The sequence below is a fragment of the Corvus hawaiiensis genome, chromosome 6 (genome assembly GCF_020740725.1).
Source record: "Corvus hawaiiensis isolate bCorHaw1 chromosome 6, bCorHaw1.pri.cur, whole genome shotgun sequence".
Taxonomy (NCBI): Eukaryota; Metazoa; Chordata; class Aves; order Passeriformes; family Corvidae; genus Corvus; species Corvus hawaiiensis.
Genome location: NC_063218.1, coordinates 34,305,078 through 34,327,598, shown reverse-complemented (window position 1 = coordinate 34,327,598; position 22,521 = coordinate 34,305,078). Strand labels below are relative to the sequence as shown.

Below are 22,521 nucleotides of genomic sequence, written 5' to 3'. Positions count from 1 at the left end.
GCTTAGGCAGCCTTTATGCATACTTCCCAACCACATCAGGACTGGCTCCCAAATACAAAATACATGCACATGCCATGCGAGTCACCTGTCAGTGTTTATCATTACTCATCACAGGCTTAGAAAATAAAATGAAAAGCCAAATTACAACTAAAACCTTTTCATTCTCATGATCAATTGATCAACAGTTCAAGAAAAAAGACTTTGTTTTGTTTTCATTTTCAGGAGTCCCATTGGAATCACTAATAGCATCTTCAGCAACTGCAACACTATCGTGGTGACACATATCCACAGCGGCTCTTGGCAGGTTCAGACAAGAAACAGGAAGATTTGTATCACTTTGTTGCTGCATATGTTACTGTGAGATCCAAGTCCTTGCTGGGTCAGAAATAACATGGTGTATTAAGGGTTTAAGATTAATTATGAAGATTTAAACTTCTGTTTTGACCGTAAGCCGTGAATGGAAATGGGCTACAGAAAAAATAAGTTTGATGATTCTGGATCATGGAGTAATAGAACTTCTTAATCACGGAAAAAAAATATCATTTAGGTGACAGATGTGCTTTTAGCATCCTTGTCAAGTAAGTCACATCCTAACACATTACCTTGCTTTGGGAATCTGACAAAAAATGACAATATTAGGTAATTTATATTAGAGAGTCTTCGCAGGGGTCTGTGTATTCCATTCATGTTGACAACTTTTACATTAAAAGGCCAGGAATAATCTGCTCCATTAAAGAATGGAATGAAATAACTCTCTTCTGGTTGGTTAGCAGTCCCTTTTTCTTCTTTCTGATGTAGCCCAGATCTTAATGTAAACTGACTGCTAGGTGAGAACTTTGGTGTCCATTACCAATACCTGAGAACTTCCTCATGTTTTCATCTCTGTATAGCTAATACAAACATTTTTCTTCCACTGGGGATAAAAAGCAGTAAATACAAAAGGAATGTCCAAACCAATCCCCAGCTTTCAGAAAACTACACAACATGCAGATGACCTCCTATTCTCACATATATTTCTCTAGATTATAGACGAGGAGAGATTTCATATGTAGGGATGTAACTTTAACATCAAATACATTCCAACTTCCTTATCTAATCTGACGAGCCATTTAACAGTTTATCTATCAGATCAAGTCTTTGAATCAGTTTTGTGCCATGGGAGTAAAAGATGCCTAATATTTAAATAATCATCTTTTTTGACAAAGGTGAACTTGATTGGTAATAAAGATTGTTTCCAATCAATGGTCTTCAAAAGATCTCTTCCATTTCTTTCCAGATGACTATACAAAACATCACAGCACATAAAATACCTTGGTCTAATCCACTGCCACCTATTTTCCTCTGTCATTATTTCTTAAGCTTTATGAAGTACTTTTGTAAACGTTTTGGGCCTAGAGAAAGCATGCTTTTGCTTTCATATGGGAGCTGTAAGCACTGTCATCCCTCCACTGCCAGAAGACACACACGCACACAGCTGTCACATTCTTCTAATCACAAAAGTAAAGAAAAAAAAATCACAGCTGCAATATTAATAGCAAATATATTCTGGTGTGTGTCTGGTTACACTTAGGTGAACACTGGTAAGTCATGTGTGAGGTTCTCATACATAGCTCTGGCACTGCAACACCAAACCTAACATGCCTGCAGTCTCTTCCATACAACTCAGTCCTGAACGGCTTCTTGCTGATCCACTCCTCTCCAGTGGAGATTTATTAGAGTTGGCCATAGCTGGTCTTTGCTTTTTATAGAAAAATAAATATATGAGCCTTCATCTTCCCTCAGAATCTGAGACTTCAGATAGGCAGGTAGGCCAAATACTGCAGCAACACTTCCTCCAAATGACAATTTTCAGACATCATTCCTGAATGTTTACAGAATACATGATGAAAAAAATCTGTCCTAGTTAAGCTTCCAAATGCTGAACAAGTGTTCCAACAACGTATATTAAAAATCAAATTAAATTACCATGTTAAAAAATCTTTCTATATCAAGCAAATGCATCCCAGATTAAAGCAGTGAGCTCTATAAGCACCATCTAGGCCATCTTAGGTCGTACATAACCTGCCTGATTTTTAGCTGATCTGTATTACACTTCTAGCACGGGGAAATTGCTGTGGAAGGAACCCTGGTGCCATTTTTCAAGAGCAGACAAGGTTTGCCCTTAATGCAATAATGCTGAGGCAAATTCCATCATGTTCCTGTCCAGCAGTCTTAGCACAGCAGTTCTTCACTACTTGCTACACTCAGTGTTTATGGAAAGTCACCGAATACCTTGAAGAAGCAGGTGTCTCACCTACCCACAGCACTCACCTCCGAGTGTGCAGTACTCCTAGCACAAAATTAAACGCTGGGGACTAGCATGCCATGGCACTCACAGCAGGGCTTTACAGCACACTCGGGTACTGTATGCCCAGCACAACATACCAAGAACAAAACAGTTTAGCAAGAAACACTGAAGAACACTGAGCGAATGGCATGGTTGGTATCTTTGGACTGCTGCCAAAGCATCAGGTCTTCATAATACAAAGTAATATGCAAAAATAGGGCTTAACATAGACAGGAGGAATGGAAAAGCATTGCCAGACATTCATGCAATGCTAACTTTCCTAGCTTGGGAAAATTCATTCATCACTACAAAGGCATTGCTCTGTAGCTTGATTCAATAGCAGAGAAGGATGCCTATAGAATTCCTTATAGGTAGTAAGAATTTATAGGTTCTTTCTTAAAAAAAAAAGTAATTTTTGAAATATGCCAGGTTCAAGTCTAATGTGCAATCCTATGAATGTCTAATCAGGTTTGCTTTCTTCCTCTTCTCCCTTTCAAATTCTGGTCTCCTGGACAACCGCACAGCGACAGAAGAAATTTCCAGTAGTTCAGGACATTTTTGCAATTACTTAAGCTGGCTTAAATGACATTATGGTAACATTATCACATATAATAATCAGCTACAGGGAAAAAGCTTTGGCCTGAACGATCAATACTCTTTCAAAAAGAATGATGGTGATTGCTGCCTTTAAATGTCGTCACTGTACAGACCTGTTTTAACTTTCCCCTCCCTGGCCTGAGAGGGACTGCATGAGATAAAGGGGCATGGCACAGCAGAGCTGTGCTGTGAGATCTCATTCTTCCTTTAGGGTAATTAGGCTGCATCATGGTCTGTAACTCAGTTTCCATGTTCAGAGCTTATAAGGGAAACACACAAAGCGAGAAACAGACAGCACTGGGAATGCTATGCTACGCAACTCCTGATGTGTAAGTCAAATTGAATTATATAGATAGAATTACAAACACTCAAGGGTCCCCCAAATCCAGGGTTCACTCTTCTTACAGTACACATTAACAACTTTAAAGAAAGCTGCTGCCTTTCCACATGCCACCATGGGCTAAAATAAGCTGCCCATCCCAACGTGAGTGACCAAACTTAAGCACTTTGCCTCTGTTCCAGGCCCCTGTAACATGAGCAGTCTATGAGGGGATGGGGCACCACACTGGATGCTGTACTCAAAATGCCTGTCCTCTCCTTCTGGCACAGAGAGCATCACTGCTCCTTTTCAAAAATCCCCTGCTCTTAGCAAGGTTTGTTTTTCTAACTGGTTCCCAGAAATCTCTTGGGCGTTCCAAGCCCAGAAAAGTAATTACGGCATTACTTTGGCCACAGACACAATATCAACCTTGTTAGGCTTGGCCTGTGGAGAGAGCCAAACACCTGCTGCTGCAACATTTATTTGATAAGCTTCATGGTTCACTAACATAAACCTGATCCTGCTGACCTGCAGGAGGATGAAAAGGAGTTGGGGGGAAAGGGTGGAGCAGGTAGGCAATCTCATGGCCCTCTGGCCCAGCAGTTTACAGCCTTCTCTCCCAGCAAGCTCCCATTTCTCTTTGCTTTCTTGTTTCCTGGTGAGAGCTTCAGAGAATTGGTTTTCCCCCTGCAGTTATGCAGGCAGATGTGGATAGGGCTAGGGTTCCCATGCCTTATGACGGATTAACTGACAAGTGCGGGATCAATACGGGAATTGTTCTAGCTCTGGCTGCATCTGTAGGCTTCCAAAGCAGACAGAATAGCTGCACACACTCTCGCTGGCATGGTGGTGTGTGCACTGAAAGGCTGGCTTAATACCAAAGTCCATTAGTTATCAGCAAGGAGGGAGGGGAAGAAGGGCGGCAAATCAGTCACATCAAGAGATAAAAGATTGGGGAGAAAATCAGATATAGAAATAGAAACTTGATTTTTATTCTTCAAATTACATAGTTTTCTTGTCTAGTATAAAAAAAAAGAAAAAAAAAAGAAATGAGAGGGTGGGGAAATAAATAAGGTTTTATCCCAAACAGAGCCATCTCTTCCAGCTGATACTGCCAAGCAATATCTGAGGAAAAAAACACATGACAAGGGACTTAGCAGGAAGGAAAAAATCACCTTCCCAACTACGGTGCCCAGTATCAGGAAAGAAACTTATTCTTGTCTGCTTCTCAGTCTCATCTTTTTCTAGGCAGACAGAATAAAAACCAGACAATCTAGAACCAGTAAAGGACATTTCCATGTATTTGCTTGTTGTCACTTACATGGAAAGGTTTGACCTCAGGACAGTATGTTTTCTAGTGTACTTTGTTTATCATTCTTTACCTGAATGGCACCTCTGTCAGTGTATGTTGATAGTTTATCTTGGAGATATACAGTGTGATTCACCCTCTTGGGAGACACTGAGAAGCAGATGAATCACTGTGGATTACATCAGAGCCAGACCAAACTTTTATACGAAACTTGGCAAAAATCTGAAGACTAATCCTCTGAACAAATGTGAAGCTGTCTACATGAGCATCTTCTATCTTATTTCACCTTCTTTCACTGGCTCAGAACTTCAGGAAATTTATTTCCTGATGGATAAAAAAAACCTGCAAAAATTCAAATAATATACCACAAGACATTTTCTGGATAGATCCAACCCAAATCAAAGCAAAAACCTCAAAAGAAAACTTCTCTTGTGGACCATCAAGCACAGTTTTGCAGTTATGTGAAATTCAGGTAATGAATGATAAACAAAGTTTTGGACTAGCACCAACATTCTACTTTTGCATTCATCCTTCACAGGATGAAAGTACAGGACTCACAGCATCAAAGCAAAATGCTAACTAGACTCAGAAAAGCAGCATGACCGGATTCTTAAAGCTCTTCTTAACACAGACAACTGTTCTTCAATTTCCGCTTTTATTGACTAGACTGTTTCTCCCTGAACAGTATGGGACAGATTTTTTAGAACTAGTAATTAAGGAAGAGAAACAAATAATCTGATACTATTAGAATACTTTTGTGGAAAGTGCTGCAAGAAAGAAGACAGAAAGTGTAAGAGAATTTGGCCTACACTGGGAAGTCTATATTGCTTGGAAGTCTGAGTGTACCAAAGATCCACAAAGTAAGATCTGCCTGGCACGAAAATCTTGAAAGCAATGTACAATACATCCAACTCCAGAAAAATGCACCAGACTGAGCCATCTTAGTTTTGTCAAAAACTGCTGATGACCAAAGCAAACAACTTCATTCTCCCTCCACCATTTTGCTTTAGGCTGTATGCCAATGTTCCCCAACACACTAAAAGCAAAATGAAAGAGTTCCAAATGCATTGTTCACCCACCAGGCAGAAGTGATAAGGAAGAACTCATGGCCTGTTCCTCAACAACTGCTAGAGAAACCAGCAGCAAAACTCCCAAGCTAAGAACAATTTTATTTCTTGGAGCTCTCTAAACAATAAAGCCATCTCATTTCAGGTACTATTAAAAAGCATCCCAGGCAAAGTATGGCAATGACTATAAATATCCTCCAAATATAATTTCTGTAAAACCCCTATGGTATTACAGGATGCTTATCTATATTATTCTGCCTTTTGTTCTTAAGCCTAGTTTCAGACTGTGAGCATCTGCACACCTTGTACAGCAGCATCTGCCCATAGCTTCCCCAGAGCATCACAGATGCAGAAGCTCCCCAAAGAATATGTTTCATGGTAAAATACTGGTAGACTGTTACACTAGCAGGAATAGTTTTGAAGAAAGTTGAACAGCTTGACAGCAGCCAGGGTGAACTACTCCTGGTTATCTGAGAAGTGGAACCCAAGGAGATTGACCTGACACATCAGCAAAGTACTCTGAAACCACACTAAGTTTGGAGCACAGCAGGGCAAATGAGAAACAACAGTGACAGCCACACAGTTCACACAGAGCATCCCCAAGAGAGCAGCTCTATGCTTACAATGAACACTGCAGCCAAAAGGAACCAAAATCATACAACAGCTTCTTAAAATAAGTCCTCCCAGCGGGCCCTGTTTCCTGTCCTGTAACAGGCACCAGAGCAAAGGAGTGAAACTGAGTCTGAGTCACGTAAGTGCACGTGTGCGCAGTGTGCAAGAGCACTGAGCTCTGGGTGCCTTGCACGTGTGGCTGCCCACACACTTGTGCAGCCAGCCACAGGACCATGAGAAGAACATGAAAGCAGGATGTCTCTCTCTCTCTCAACTTTCTTCATCTAGGCAGAGAACTTTATGTAGTTGAAAACTCAAAAAATGTGGAGATTTTTTCATCTCTACAGGTAAAACATGAGCAGATATTGCAGGCCCTTAACAGTGCACAGGTAACTAGAGCTCAGCCTCATAAAAACACACCACTTCTGCTGTGCCAGACCCCTAGGAACCTCCAGGATCAACACCTTACCACTACACCATTTTGTATGACAGCAAAGGATCAAATTGGACACAGTCACAGGAGAACATGAAGATAAAACTTTTTTCACAGTAACTGAATATTGTGCTCTCAAATATTTTCTCTCTTTTTCAAAAGTGCATTTCTAGCTTTATGGTTGTGATGACAACTTTTATGTTGGGAACCAAGAGTAAGTAATATAAGTAGCCCAAGTCTGCAAACACACTAAAATAGGTTTCTCAAAATTATGTCACATCTTCATGCCTTGATTTCACTGAACCCCATCCTTCTCATTAGTTTTTTGTTTGAACTATCTGGTTTCTTCAGGTTGGAATCAATGAAAGAAAAAGACTGGCTTTTTGTTATGTCTTGGGTTAAAACCTATTGAAACTGGTCGCTCTAGCACTGCATTTCCTTTCAAGCTAAATAAGGCTACAGTCAAATACCCCTTTGTTTAGTAATTGCTAAAAACAAAAGACTACAAAAAGACACAGGCTGTGCAGGGTCTGGACCTCACCAGACAAAGGGAATCATGGGAACAGATGCCACAAATGTGGAGATTAGGGCAATGAGAAGTGCAGCTCTGCTTCTGAAAGTGTTGGGGATGAATATGGTACCTTTGTTGACAGAGGAAGCATAACTTAGCATGTGAAGCTTACTGTAAGCCAATGTTACTTACACAATTTTTACTATATTGAACTATTGTAATTATTTCTTTGGTAATTTGCTAGCTGTCACTCAAAGCACATGGAACAGTAAAACCATACAACTGTTCATTTTACTTTTTGTTTTTGTTGGGGTGCATGTGTGTGTGTAAAGAATACCAAAAACAGGTTTCTTCTTACAAAAGTCATCCAAAACCATCCAAAATTAAGTTTACTCTCTCAGAATTCTATTAGGTTACTTTGAGCCTTAAAATAAATCTCTAGCCAAGTCCTAGATGGTTATTTCAGTGGTTCTTCCAGTTATTTCTGAATAAAGTTTTAACCACTTCTGTTGGAATCATCAGTATTCAACAGGTTGGGGTGAGGAGAGAAAGTGATCTGTCTGAGCATTAGACAAATAACAGACTTACTGACAGAATAAAAGCAGAAGAAAAAAAACAAAGTAACAAAAAAGGACAGCAAATCAGTTTGCTTCTGGCAGCATTTGAGGAAGGCCAAAGGAAAAAGTGAAACACCTTACAGCATCCAAAAGCCTTTGGGTCACTTTATTTCAGCTACTTCATGCCTTAAGTTTTGGAAAGAAGAAATACAGGAACGAAATGCTAAAAAGATTTCCAGTACATCAAGTCAAACTTGATTTATCCATAAAAAAACCCCAGTCTAATTCCTAAAAGCTCTGCAACAGCTCTGGCCTGTTTTCAGAGCACTGTGGCACACAGAAAGTGAACTGGGTGCTGATGGGAGAGGTACAGCATGTGCTTAGGAGAAGGAAGGACTACAGGAGAACCCCCTGGAAAAACCATGTCCTGGTCAACCTAGTCTCCAGATGACCTGCTGTAAATGTGAGAAATTATTTTTCAAGCAAAGTATAAGGGATTCTCTCTGTATTTGAACCTTTGCTTGAGCTGCCTCATAAAGGAAAGCCATGAAAAGGCAAAATTCACTTTGGAAAAAATATGCCCAGATAAGGATATATAAGGCTTCCTGGATAACTATGCAGTAACTGGATCATATGCATACAGAATTTAACATTTTAGAAATGGAGCATCCTTCATATAATGCTGAACATTTCAGTGTCTCTGTAAATTAGAAAAGAAGATGGAAAGCAGGACATGGTGAAATTCTTTTGTCCATTATTACACAAAACTGGCAAGAATTAGCAGTTGAAGCCAGATATTCCCAGACCTCAATCTTAAAACTGTATTTTCTTTGATGTTTCTCATTCCTAGAGCACATTTAATAGAGCAGCGAACAACTAGTGCTGATTGTTGTGGCTTATTAGCCAGTGATAGACATGGGGCAAGTGTATCCTCATTTCCCATAACAAATATTTGCACATGGGACTGAAGCACTGGGAAGCCATACATGCACAGCTATTGTCTCAAGTCAACCCTTCCTTCCAAGGTCCAGTTCCACTCCCTCCTCCATCTCAGTCCCTTCATTAATCTCCCCGTTTGCCTTCTAGTTTTGTTACAAGTTGTAGTCTAGTTATTGTCACTAAGTACATGAAAACTGTAACCAAAGACAGTCTGTGCCTAACATAATTAATCAAGTAATTTCCAGCTAATGATTTACTGTTTGCTTCACTTCTCCACCCACTGTCTGGCTTTCTAAGGGCAAAGACATAACTTCTTGCATGCTGCTAGAGGACTACACACAGTAACGGGACTAAGAATGCAATAAAAAAGATTTAATGTCAAAGGGGAGGAATAGAATCAATGAGTATTTTCCCTTCAGCAGAGAACAGTACATTGCTACTTCGGTGGCAAAGGCCTCTATGCTCAGAAGAAGCTAAGAACTGCCTTCTGCAAGTGCCACGCCAGTGGAAGCACTTTTGGCTTGACTTGTTTTGGCCCATGTGTCTGCTATTCTGACTCTTCAATGAGACAATTCACTGTCTGTTTCTGGGGACAGAATGAATGGAGGAGTTAGATCAATTATCTGAGAGTCTTCAGGATACACTCTGACAGATGATGAAAGGACTCTAATATGTAATTGAAATACCCTGTACCAAAATACTCACATTAAACCTTGGCTGATTACACACAGGTCTGAGCTATCTCAGACCTTCAGAACAGGAATTGAGTTGTTTATCAGTGAAAGCCAAACTTCTAAAAGCTGGCTGCCCACTACAGAGCCTTTGTGTTGGGTAAATTAGCTTCAGGAAGAGAATCAGAATGAATTAAAACCACATGGAGATCCTCTCCCTTTACCCCCCTTTTCCCCTTTCCTCTTGCTGTATGAATCCCCTCACCACGAGACAGAGGCCAGTTCAGTATAATTTAGTCCAGTGTTTTTGTTTCCTAAAGTCCCAGTCTTGGGCTGAGTCCATTAATAGGCTGCAGCTGATTTTAATCTAGATGAACGCAAGACTTCTCTCTTCTTTGGTTTTAAAAAGATTACAAATTGTGTGTTATATAAATAGAGGGAAAAGGGAAAAAAGTACCAGAATGAGTAAAAAAAATCTGCTCTCCATTAGCTGACCTGCTGAACAAGACTGTGATTCAAATAAAGATGAGAAATGAGAGCTGTGGGGAGAAAAATACACAACTAAAAGCTCTAGTGATACTGCACCCAGACACAGTGGTAAGAGGAGATGCAGTAATGTCTGATAGCTACCATTACCATTGGAACAAAACAGAAGAGATATTAATGGGACTCCAAAAGCAACAAACCAGATGCCTCAAAGACTGTTCTGATAGGCTGCAGCAACCCCTCCCTGTTAAACATAAAATCACTTTGATTAGCAAAAATGACCTCTTTCTATCTCAGGTCTCTCTGGTAGCTAAGGTGGAATAAGTTGGTCTCAGACTAGCTCCTTGTAGATATTTTAGAGTGTGAAAGAATGCCATGATACTCACATGGACTGATTCAAGTGGGATTTCTAAATAGAGGTGCTGACCCTAGAGAGAGTTGCCTCAGATCAGTGCTGAGGTAATTTTGGGTGGGAAGGGGCTGGGCTTTTTTTTTTTTTTATGCCAGCTTGAATTCTCTGTCTGCCTAATGTCACTCTGGAACTCTACACACTGGATGGCTCAAGAGTGCATGAATCCATGATCTTGAAAATAATTGCTATAGGCTGAATACGTGACACTCATTTTTATTGATGCTCAACCTCAGTGCTGGTGCATTTAGAGTTTCCATTTAGAGGACTCTCATGAACAGCTCATACACAACTGCTCTATTTAAAAATGGCCACTGCAGCTGAGCAGCAAAGCCAAACATGAAGGGACAATGAACAGCACAGGAGCTGAATCTAACTACTCACAGTACCCTACAGGCAGGTGTCTCCTGCTGGAGAGCAACAGGATGGCTGCCATTTGGAAAAACAAGAGTTATAGAATTCTCTGTAACAGACTTCTGTTGTTTAACTCCAGCTGAAAAATATAGATAAAAAACTGCATTCAATCCATAAGAAAAACAAAATGTTTTTCATAGCCTATGAGCAAGATGTTAGGTGAGCTGTACTCACAAAAGAAAGGTCCCAAAGAAGCTGGAGTTTCAATGTCATTATAATAATTTAAAAATCTCAAAATAGCATTTGATTCCACAGATTCTATTTCAGAAGTCCAGAAATGTTTTTCCTCTGCTTGTTAATGCTCTCATTTTGGGAATTGCACGCATCTGTTTAACACAAAGAGAGTCTATACCTGTATAAAGTAAAAATCATAGCTTTGCCATAAGAAGGAAATAAAATAGATGTAGTAAAAGTGCTAGTGAATCAATAATAAACAGTAGATATGCAGAGAAACAGATGTACAGATGACATCAGTAAGAGGAATCACATGGTTCTATCAGATTTACCTGAATACAATCCCTCAATAAGTTTCAATTGCAATGATAAACGTGCCTGGATTAAACCCAGTAATTTTTCATTCCTTGCTAATGGGGCAAATGTAACTTAGAAGGAGTCTGTATGCAATCACTGGAGGTTTTATTTGTATAACTTTTCTGGAGTTTGACCATGACTATATTTGATTGCATGTGGGTGGCTGTGGGACAGGAGGACAGCTGGGTGAAAAACTATGACAAAAGGAATCTTGTCCCATTTCCTGCCTGTGCTTCATTCACTAATGAGCACTGCTCTGGGTCATTCTCAAGATTTCTTCATCTGTTGTTGTCTCGTCTGCAAAAGGGGCACCCTGGCAGTGGAGCTGTTGTCAGCTTGTCTTGAGAGTTTATTCTGCCGCCTCTCACCCTTGCAGCTGTGTGGGATTTTAAGTGCCTGGCTGTAAACAACTCCATATTTTGTGCTTCTTTTTGGATGACTTGTAGGCCAGTCTGAGGCCAGATGTGTTTACTGGTGTAATCTGTTTCTCATTTCTTCTGATAAATGCATATCTCAACAACTAGTAATAAAGTGAAATCACGATATATCTGTTGTCTTCTTCAGTTTGATTTCTATTGGAAAGAAAATGTTAATAAAACATGGCTAAGTCCTCAGTCTCTCCTTTCCTCCTGGAGTGCTTGAAATGTTCATTGAACGTATCCCTACAAATAAACAACCAGGCTGGTGAATCTGATGCCATTAGACTCCTGCTGTAGCAACCAATATCCCTCTTGCTAGCTTGTGGAAGCAAAACCATTTTGCTTCTTTAAGAAACAGTTTTTCAGTAACACTGTGTCATCTATTCTTGTTTCTTTTGTCAGATCAGTTCACTTGATTTCATCCTGGTAACAGGTTTACTCCTTTTAACAGGATCCTTTTATAAAAGGCTTCTACTGGTGCACAGGCAGCATTCAGCCTTCTCCCGGTGCAAACTGTTATCAAGTCTAGTCCATTGGTGGGAAAACTCATTAGAGAAGGCACATAAGGACTGCACGTCTCTCCCTGTGCCCAGGGTTCAGTAAGTCTCCATGCAAGGAAAAGAAAGAAATCATACCCAATTTCATTTTATCAAAGAGTTGTCTTTTGATTTGTGCTGTAAAACGGAATTGTACTAGCTTTCCCCTTCCAAACAGATGTAAAGGTGAGGCAGTGGGAAGGGGAATGCTGCAACAGCTTAGCCTACCCTCTTCCACTAATGACCTGCAAGACGTGTACCACTGCAGTGCAACACAGAACTCTGCTGTCCATGATTCTCCTCTTCTTTCCAGTTAGATCATGGCCTTATCCACTGCCACTCCTCATATCTATTATAATGGGACCCTAACTCTTAATTAAAACCACTACTTAAGTCTGTCAAACAAACTGCTCCAACAAAAAGTAATTCCATGAGGCATGGCTTTGATAGCAGACTTCCCATCCTCTTGTAACTGCTACATGGTTTTTTACATCCTCAGCAAGTTGAAATTGTGGTAGATACATAGATAGATATGGATGGTCATAAAAACAGTTTCTATAAAGTCATAGGGTTGTCCTTTACCCAAGAAGCCTTTCAGACAAATGCTCTAGTTTCATCCCAAAGGAGATTTTGCCAAGCCCTCTAGCCCTAGGAGGGAAAGGAAACCCTTTTCCACAGTGCTAGGCAGTCCTAATTACAGATGCATCAAACCAGCACCTACTTTTATTGAAGATAATTGTTCCCTGACAATACTCAGAAGCTCATCTATTGTCTTCAACTGCACTAATGAATGTTAGTTACTCACTCAGCCTTGCTTGTTCTGTTCAGCAAAGAGGACACCAAACCCCAAAGTAAATTCTATTTCTTCTGTGTCTCTTCAGATTTATTTTAACACCCAAATACAAAAACTGTAACTGTATACATAAGCCACCATGACTGGCATAACTGAAGACAACTGTTTAAACTGGCAAAGACACAATTTATTCTATTAAAACCACTCATGATGATACGTGAGAAGGAAAGAAGTCCTTTTAGCTTTTAAGAAACAAGTAATTTCTAGGGTTAGTAACTAGGAAAACAAAACAAACACAAAACATTTGTATTTGTAAACTGAGTGTACTTGCTGTGGCTTGACTAAAATGTGCTAAATCTAATCTTGGAATTTTTTTCTTCAAAGAACCACCACACTTCAAGATGCTAGTAATGTAAGAAAACTAAGTACAAGCAGAGTCATTCCCTCACTGGCCCATCTGGATTTTCAGCATTTTACTGAGCTTCCATATCTATTATGCGAAATAAAGACCAACCTGTTTTCAGAAGGCTACTTTGGTGGGTGGTCTGAATTAATTTTATTTCTTAATTTAATTTCCCAGGACATGCATAGTTTTCTTTCCATTTTCTGTGTTGAACTTAGTGGGTTTACAGAGCCACAATACCAATAATGTAATATGGAGTATTCGTTTTATTTCTTCCTGTATCCAGCATGGTTTTACACACAAATTGATCATACCCAGAACCACAAGAAGCATATCTCATTTGAGCCTGGCCCTAATTCTTCTGCCTTCATTGGTATATAGGTGATGTACTATGACCCTTTAAAGAATATTTCTTACACTTGACCCTCTCTGTAGTTTCATGGGATTCTCCCCATTCTCTTTGCATTTTAACCAAACGCTTTCACTCTGACAAATCACCATGCCCTCAGATCACTTGCATTAAACAAAACAAGGCTATTTTATCTAATTAATGTTCTTGCTCTGTCTATGGTAATGTTGGTAGAACCTTCACAAAACATACTGTTGTGGGATTACGGAAATAGACTCTAACATAAATGTGTGATTTTGTACATCATGCACCATGGCAACCTGTGAATTAACAGGATATCAGTGCAGGGATGCACCTTGAATGGGAAACAAAGCTGACATGTATTTGTGGGCTGCTTTTATTTTCTGTCCAGAAATTTCAAAGTATCATATACAAGGAATGAACTCTGTATATCAGAATCAAAATATGCACTTATATTTTTCAAACATCCCAACACCACAGCATTGCCTCTAATGGGATGCAAATCTGTTTCTCCAGTGTCTCTTGGTATGTAGAAGTGGTACATGGACTAGACAAAGCTGGAGTAAGACTAACACACAGGCAAGCTAAGCAAAATTTCATAATTGCCAGGGGTATCTTTAAATTGTAACCTGAGCTTAGCTGATTGCCTGAGTCATCTGAAAATCTGAAACAATGGCTCTGAGCATGGTAAACTTTGTCACTAATCTGACAATGTGTCATCCTCATGACTTGAAGGATGGGGAGAGGGACAGCAGGCATTCTGCCACTTCAGCAGACAACTCTATGGGTGGAGCAGGAACAGAAAAGTACAGTAAACCTGACTCAGTCTCTAGCAGATATGTTCAGCAACATGACTGAACTTTATACTCAGGACACTGGGTGCCTGTCACATTCCATAAGAAAGTGGCATCTCTTACTGCTCCTATGGTGAACAACAATGCAGAGGAGGAATCAAATGGCAGAGAAGCAGCAAAGCAGAAGAACCAGGGTTTAGAACCAGGTTTTTAAAACCTCATGTGACCTAAATAAATACTAGCACTGACATACCTGATTTGGGGCTGTCATGAAAGGGAAGCCTAGTCTTTAGATAAACAGTGTCCGCCCTTAACCTCCTGAACTATCAATTTTCCTCATCTAGTACTGCAGAAAGGTTATGTTGCAGTGCCCTGCGCTTCCTCACATTTAAAGTTAGGGTAGCCAAGGGCAACAAAGACTCCTTCCTCTCCAGCCTGATAGCAGAACTCTTCCTTCCTTTTGTTCACATGAAGAACAAACACTGAGTTGAACAATAACAGTGGATGCTTCATTATGATGCTCTCTTGGGCACCCAGCCCTGGTTAGCATTATCTTACCCCTTGGTTTTGTTTTAAAGGAAACTGTGAATGGTCTTTTCAGTTGCTGGTGTTTCAAGATCAACATTACCTCTACTTCCTCTGTTTGAAAGTTTCCTTATTTTATTAACAATATGTGGCACTATGAAAAAAAACCCCGACACCCAGCAAACAGAGAAAGCTTCCAGTCTGAGGCAAGCAGTAACAGAAGGCCAGCTAAACAAGCTTTCCCTGAACCAGTTAAGCTACTGATTCTGCGCACTATAAAAAAACCCAACAAAACACCAAACCAAAAACAAAGTAAGCCAAAACAACTTAATCCTTAGCAACTATTGAAGGAAGCGGACATGAGCAACACAGTTTAGGCCTGGAATATACTTTATTTGAAAACATCCAGGCATCTGCTCACACTTCTGAAACCTACTCAACAGCAGACCTCTCCCTGTCATATCTCCTACTTTATGAACTAAAAGACCTTTAGTTATTTAACAAAATCCATACCCTCTGATCTGTCACAGATAGATGGCAAACCTGATTTACCACAGTTATCACTTGTGCATTCCTGCAGACTTTTACTCTTCCCAGAGAAGTAATTCTTTTGGACAAGTTACTAAATTATCTCTCACTTTTCACACTTCATTCACACAGGTGGACAAATTTAAGGACAATTGGGCAGTCCTCTCTGATGCAGGCATAGTCAAGCACCTACAATGAAAACAGGTGTTGGTGGACACAGTTCACGGGACCATAGAATTGTTAAGGTGGGAAAAGACCTTTAAGTCCACCAAGTTCAATCACCAACATGTTCACCATTAAACCATGTCCTAAAGTATATGTTTTTTGAACACTTCCAGGGATGGTGATCCCACTACTTCCCTGGGCAGACTATTCCAATGCTTGGCAAACCTTTCCATGAAAAAAAAATTCCTAATATCTAATCTAAACCTCCCCTGTCACAACTTGAGGCCATTTCCTCTTGTCCTGTCATGCTGCCCGAGGGAAGAGACTAACACACACTTCCCTACAGCCTCCTTTCATGTAGTTTTAGAGAGTGATAAGGTCTTGCCTAAGTCTCCTTTTCTCCAGGCTAAACATACCCAGCTCCCGCAGCTGCTCCTCCCAGGATTTGTGCTCCAGATCCTTCACCAGCTCCATTGCAGTTCTCTGGACACGCTCCAGCACCTCAGTGGCTTTTTTGTAGTGAGGGCCCCAAACTGGACACAGAATTTGAGGTGCGGCCTCACCAGTGCCAAGTACAGGGGGACACTCACTGCTGGTCCTGCTGGCCACACTGCTCCTGATCAGGCCAGGATGCCATTGGCCGTCTTGGCTGCCTGGGCACACGCTGGATAATATTCAGCTGTTGACCAACACTCCCAGATCCTTTCCTTCCAGGCAGCTTTTCAGCCATTTTTAAAGTGAGCAGTTGTGTATGAGCTGTTCCCCAAGCCCACAGGGTTGCATGCGTTGTTGTGATCCAAGTGCACGACCCAGAACTGTGCCTTATTAAACCTTATACAATTGGCCATGGTCCATGAATCCAGCCTGTCCAGATCACTCTGCAGAGCATTCCAGCCCTCCAGTAGATCAACACTTCCACCCAAGCTGGTGTCATCTGAGAACTTGCTGAGGAGGCACTTGATCCCCTTGTACAGGTTGTCGGCAAAGATATTAAACAGGGGAACACCACCGGTGGCTGGTCACCTACTGGTTGTAGCACCACTCACCACCACTCTCTGGGCCCGGCCACCCACACAGTGTTCACCTAGCAACCAGTACACCCTTCTGCACCATGGGAAGCCAATTGCTCTATGAGAATGCTGTAGGAAACTGTCAAAAGCTCTACTAAAGTCTAGGTAGATGACATCCACAGACATTCCTTCATCCACTAAGCGGGTCACTTTGTCATAGAAGGAGATGAGGATGGTTAAGCAGGACCTGCTTTCATACACCTATGCTGGCTGGGCCCAAACCCCTGGTTGTCCTGTACATGTTCTATAATGGCACTCAAGATGATCTGCTTCATGACTTTTCTTGGCATCAAGGTCTGGCTGACAGCTCCCCAGATCCTCCTTCTGGTTCTTCTTATAGATGGGCATCACATTTGCCTATTTCCAGTCATCTGGGATGTGCCTATTGACCAGGACAGGTGGCAAATGATTGGAAGAGTCTCAGCGAACTCTTCCACCAGCTCTCTCAGTACTCTTGGGCAAATCCCATCAGGCCTCATGGACTTGTGCAGGTCTAAGTTGCATAGCAGTTTGCTGACTATTCCCTCCTAGGTTATGGAGGCAAAAGTTGTTTCAGTGGTAAGTGGGAAGGGCAGCAATTCGGGCAGACAGCTTCATCCTCAGCCAAGGCTCTTTTTCCGCAAAGAAGTGTTCACAAAAAAACCCTACTCTTGAACTGAGTGTGAGGCAAGCTGGCCTAAATTAATGCCACACTGCTGGCGGCAGCCCTCGGTGGGCCAGCTCACTTACCCCTTCTGCCAGAAAAGGCCTTGAGTTTGCAAATTCAGTTTGTGTAATAAGTTTTCCTGTGCCCTTAAGTGATAGAGCAGTAAGTGGTGTCCTTCCTGAGATCAGACACAGCTGGGACCAGGACACCCTTCTCCTTTTGTGCTCAGATGTGACAGTGGAATTTAGTTCATTCTACACTAGAGTAATCAGGGCTTGCTCTGACTTTTATCCATTACTTAGGAACCTTTCCTAGGGCACGACAAGTCCTCCAAATGAAAATCAAACTGTGACTCAGGTGGCTTCCCATCCTTGCTGCTGCTGCCTTGTACTGCTAGCCAAATTGGCCCATTTGGCTATGGGTCAGTTCTGTGACCACTCATTCCCCTAACACACATTTGAGAGAAAAAGGGGGAGAAAACCTGTTTCTCAAGGAAAAGAAAGTATTCTGGATGAATAAAAGTGACCTCTGCTAAACTCTAATGAAGTCCTATCCAGTGTTACTCAGCTGGGAGGACTGCCGTGATGAAACAAGGCAACAAAACTGTAGAAGAAGGAAGGCTGAAAGGCAGAGAAGAAACAACATACCTCTGAGCTCTCCTGTGCTCTGCGTGAGGCCCTGCCTCATGAAGGTGGCCAGGATCACATAACAGAACTATCAAAGTTATGCTTTAACCATCCTGATTTAGTGCTTTTGGCTTTTGCTAACACATTAGAAATGTGCCAACACGATGGCTTGATTTTCAAAGGTAACAAGCACCTACAGGTCCCACTGCCTTTGGTGACAGCTGCAGCTCTAAAAATCAATTTAAGATAGCTTGCATATTGAGAAGAACTGAAGGAAAATAAAAGGTCTATTGTGTAGATATGAAGAGCTTAAACACTGCTGATTGGTGGTCTATGAGTCCCTTCCCTTTTCAAATGAATTTCACTTCATGTTTTGTTTGGTTTTCCTGTTGATGCATCCTGTACCCTCCGGTGCTAAGCTGGTGGGATCCCACATACTTTTCCTGGCATGTGGTGTTTAAAATAAGAGACCTCAGCAATCGGATATCCTCAGCATTTCCAGCTATTGAACACAATCATGAGTGCTGTGATCCAATTTCAGAGCAGAAGAGGAAAGATATAGAGTAATATTCTCCCTGGGCTGGTATGGGGCAGACAAAAGAAAACTAAGCAAACAGGATGTTCTGCTCCTCTGTGGACTTCAGCAAATGCCACAGCAGACAGGATATGGTCTAGCTCACAGCTGCAATGTATGTGCCTGGCTGCCCAATACCTTGTTTTGGTAATTCACTCACAGCACATATATAGCATGAGGAAAAGTAAAAGACATGGTGTGCAGTTCCCACCTGTCATGTCTCAGGACTGAAGTCCTTCCTCAAGCATATGCAGCCTGAAGGAGGAATGTGATATTTATACATGCTACTAAGAAAGAATCTCATCCCTAAATTCACTCAGAACATTACCAATGCAACACTTGGCGTTCACAACTTTGAATATCAGCCTGCTTGTTCTCAGCCTGTTCACTGAGTAGTAAGGCATATCTCAGCTGAGGTCTCCACAATAGCACACAGCACTCAGTTCAGACTACTCAGACTAATATTCCCCAACATTTTCTAGAAACGTCACTCCTCACATCTCTGCTGCAGCTTCTGGAAAGTGCACCTTCACAGAGCATTGGACTATATTGGAGATTGCTTCTGCAGTTGAAAAACCAGGAAGTTTAAATGAAAAAGAGATTCAGTGGACAATAAAGTAAAATCTTTTCAACAACAAGATTTCTTGTTGAACTGGTAACTATAGCATCATTTTCATTTGCTTTCTCTTCAGCCCTGCAGGCATACATGCGCTGCCTTGCCAGTGTGCTGAGCCCTAAGGCAGACCCTCCAGGGTTATTCAGGTGGCAAACCAAGGAACAGCCTGGGCTGATACATCACACCCTAGCAAACTGCTGACTAACCTTGTTGCCTCTCTTATCTCTATAATGCTTCCTTAACTTAATCTGGCCCTGAAATTTAATCTCAAAAGTTTTTCAGGGGTCTTCACAGAACTGAATGACAAAGGATCAGATTTGGTTTCATTACAACATAAACACTGAGGATCAGTCCTAAAGTTCAAAGGAACATTGCAGAAAGTACTTTACAGTAACAGCCCAATATTATGAATTTTAGGGAATGACTGTAATGAGAAAAAGCATTTGAAGTAAACCACTGTTTGCTGAGAGGGTGCCTGTCACATGTGCCTTTTTCTAAGAAAGTACTATATATTCCTATTCCATTTTATCAAGATAGACTTAAGATCATATGAGCAGATAATTTAAATCTGTGACAGGGCAAGTCAACACATCAGATGCACGAGGTTGTTTGGGGTGTGTTAATTCTGGAAACATAGAGACAGTTTCAGAGAAAAACAGCACTGGGGTCGAAGCAGTGGAAGCCCTATTTGTAAAATGTTATCCCTGTGCTAGTAAGTCCCTCCTCAGGCAAAATTTTCTAGTTCAGACGAAGTGCTATTCAAGTGTGCTTGTCTACACAGAATTGCACTCCGGAGACTTCCAGAGTTTAGACTATAGGTAACTCTTGGATCGCCACAGCACCCTCCCTCCCCAGCAGAGGGAACAATAAAGTATCCAGCATTTCTCTTTGGAAAACAGGCTCTACACTTAAGAGATTTTACAAGATTTTAGTAATATATAAATTCCTATAGCTAAAAAGTTGCATGTGTTACCAAAGGTAAGTAATTTGGGTCATAGTCCTCTATTGCTAACTATCATTTCACAAGATCAAATGACGTCAGTGATGGCTTCACCAAACATGTTAGTGGTGAAGGCAGAACAGACACAACCTTTGAGGATAGCAAAAGAAACCTAGTTGCTCCTACAAGAGAAAGAAAGAAATCACAGTGAGACTTAACTGTCTTTTACTTTCATAAGCGGCACACAAAAGCATGAGACTACTCTGGCTGAAAAACATGTTTTTGAACAGATATTTATTTGGCTTCCTACTCATAAATGTGTTCACTTAAGAACATTAAGTCCATTTTAGGTACATTTGACCTTATTTTACAAATCTGTAGCTTGAACGATGTAACATCTACACTAAATCTGGGGAATTACTAGCAAAGTCTTAGTCTTCCATGACAATGTTCAGTTCCCAGAACAATATATTGTCACAAATCACAGATACTACCTCCAATCAATAGACAATTACACTCCTTATGTTCAAAGCCTTGTGGAAAAACCTCCATTTGCTTTAGCACTATGCTGAAAACCCAGGGGAGCAGCCCACTTTGATCAGATTCATTGCAGAGAGCCTGGTAAGGAGAAGATTTCTCTGAAGTGAGATAATTTTGTCCCAGGAAGCCTATGCCAGCCTTGAAAAGAGGGGAACAGACTTACACTCTTCAGCTCATTGTTTTAACAACACTGGATTAAAAGACATTAGTTTTGATTCATACTTGTGTAAATGAGAACAGATTTGGCACACAGCTTGCACTAAAGTTTTCTTTTTTATTACATTTAGCAGGACTTCAGACAAATGCTGGCACTTCAGCTGCAATCTAGTAAAGCATTTAGGGACATGTTTGGCTTTCAGTGCAAGACAGCAGTACTGTATCTTCAGTATCTTTACATGCATCTTCAGAAATAAGCAGGTAATTCAAAACATTGTGCTAAATTGGATTTACCCAGCATAACTCTCACAGAAAAAAGTATGGCCAGAAACTTTACCATCTACTGCCTATCTACTATGCCACTATGTGAAAGGTCATGTTTGCAGAGAGAGCATTTAATTTTATTGAAATGACAGTTTATTTGGTTTCTACTGGATCTAAACCCAAGATGCCTTAAGTCTTCCTTCACTATTAAACCCTTTTCCTTCCATTTCTCTTCATTAGCATTTTTAGTTGGTTTTGCATCTGTGTTCTGTTTCTCTGTCTTTTGACATTCATTTGACAGCTGTGGAGTTTGGCTACTCCAGCAAGGCTTTGCTAGTGCTGCTGCAGAGCAGTAGAGCAGGTCCCACAAACTCATCTAATGAGGACACCCTCCCCCAGGTGAACACCAGGCCAGGTTTAGTAACCCACTCCTCAAAACGCCATGAATTGCCTGAACAAAAGGACATTTTCATTGATGTCAGCTATATCTGTGTGGGTGATGTTGCTGGCATTGGGATGACGGCAGTCTTATTTTTTCTCATGCCTTACTGCCAGGATAGACTTAACCTACAAACTGATAGTGCTTCTTTGCTCTCATTATTACAAACCTGTTAGAAATAGCATGAGACTTTCAGTGTCCTGTGGGGAATACAGCAAAAATGGTTCCACCCCACAGAGATCCTAACAAAGATCAGCTCATCTTTATCCCTCCAATAGGGCTGGAAATCACCAGTGGCAACTGCAAATCTTTTACCATCTCAATAGCAATGCACAACTCTATTCCCATTAATCTGTCTTCCACCCATTCACACATCAAGTACAACCCTGCTTCTTTTTACAGATTATATCCATGTTGCTCCAGACAAAGGTCACTTTATAGTTACAGTTCTTCAATTGAATAAAAGCTTTTGATGCAGTAAATCATTGTATTTCACTGTTCAAACCCACACAATACAATACAAATAATGCTGCCCTTTCTTCCACAATTCCTTTTCTACCTCACTACTTGTTTCTTTACAAAATAAAATGAGGCACTTTTCACTTGCTTCAGCCATAGAAATTAGTTATAGCACTTTGGAGACAGTTTGCCATGCTGCACTACAAACCCAAATCCTATGCCATTTTGAGATCAAAATGAGCCTCTTTTTTTACTTTAGAGACAAATGAAACATAATGTACCAAGGTTTCCCTAGATTTAGCTGTTACTAGATCTTTTCCCGTACTACTGTGAAACTTAAGACACTCTCTTCCAAGAGCCACATTCTTTTGTTTCTACATATAATAAGCTACCAGCCTCAATAAGACATTACATGCAAGGTGAGCACGTTTGTGTTCAGACAGGTTGTGTGCAGTGTAAAAGAGGGCAGGAGTAAGG

General features: G+C 40.9%; 1 protein-coding gene and 1 long non-coding RNA gene across 3 annotated transcripts in view; one reads left to right on the top strand and one right to left on the bottom strand.

Annotated features, from left to right (window-relative positions):
* Nucleotides 1–1,210, top strand: part of LOC125327813 — a 54,760-nt gene extending 53,550 nt beyond the window's left edge. Inside the window, exon 3 of the long non-coding RNA XR_007204381.1 lies at nucleotides 223–1,210. This is a non-coding gene — a long non-coding RNA (uncharacterized LOC125327813). The remainder of the gene's footprint in view (nucleotides 1–222) is intronic.
* RAD51B (RAD51 paralog B) overlaps nucleotides 1–22,521 on the bottom strand; it is a 385,412-nt gene that overhangs the window by 102,075 nt on the left and 260,816 nt on the right. The gene's annotated exons all lie outside the window — the stretch shown is intronic.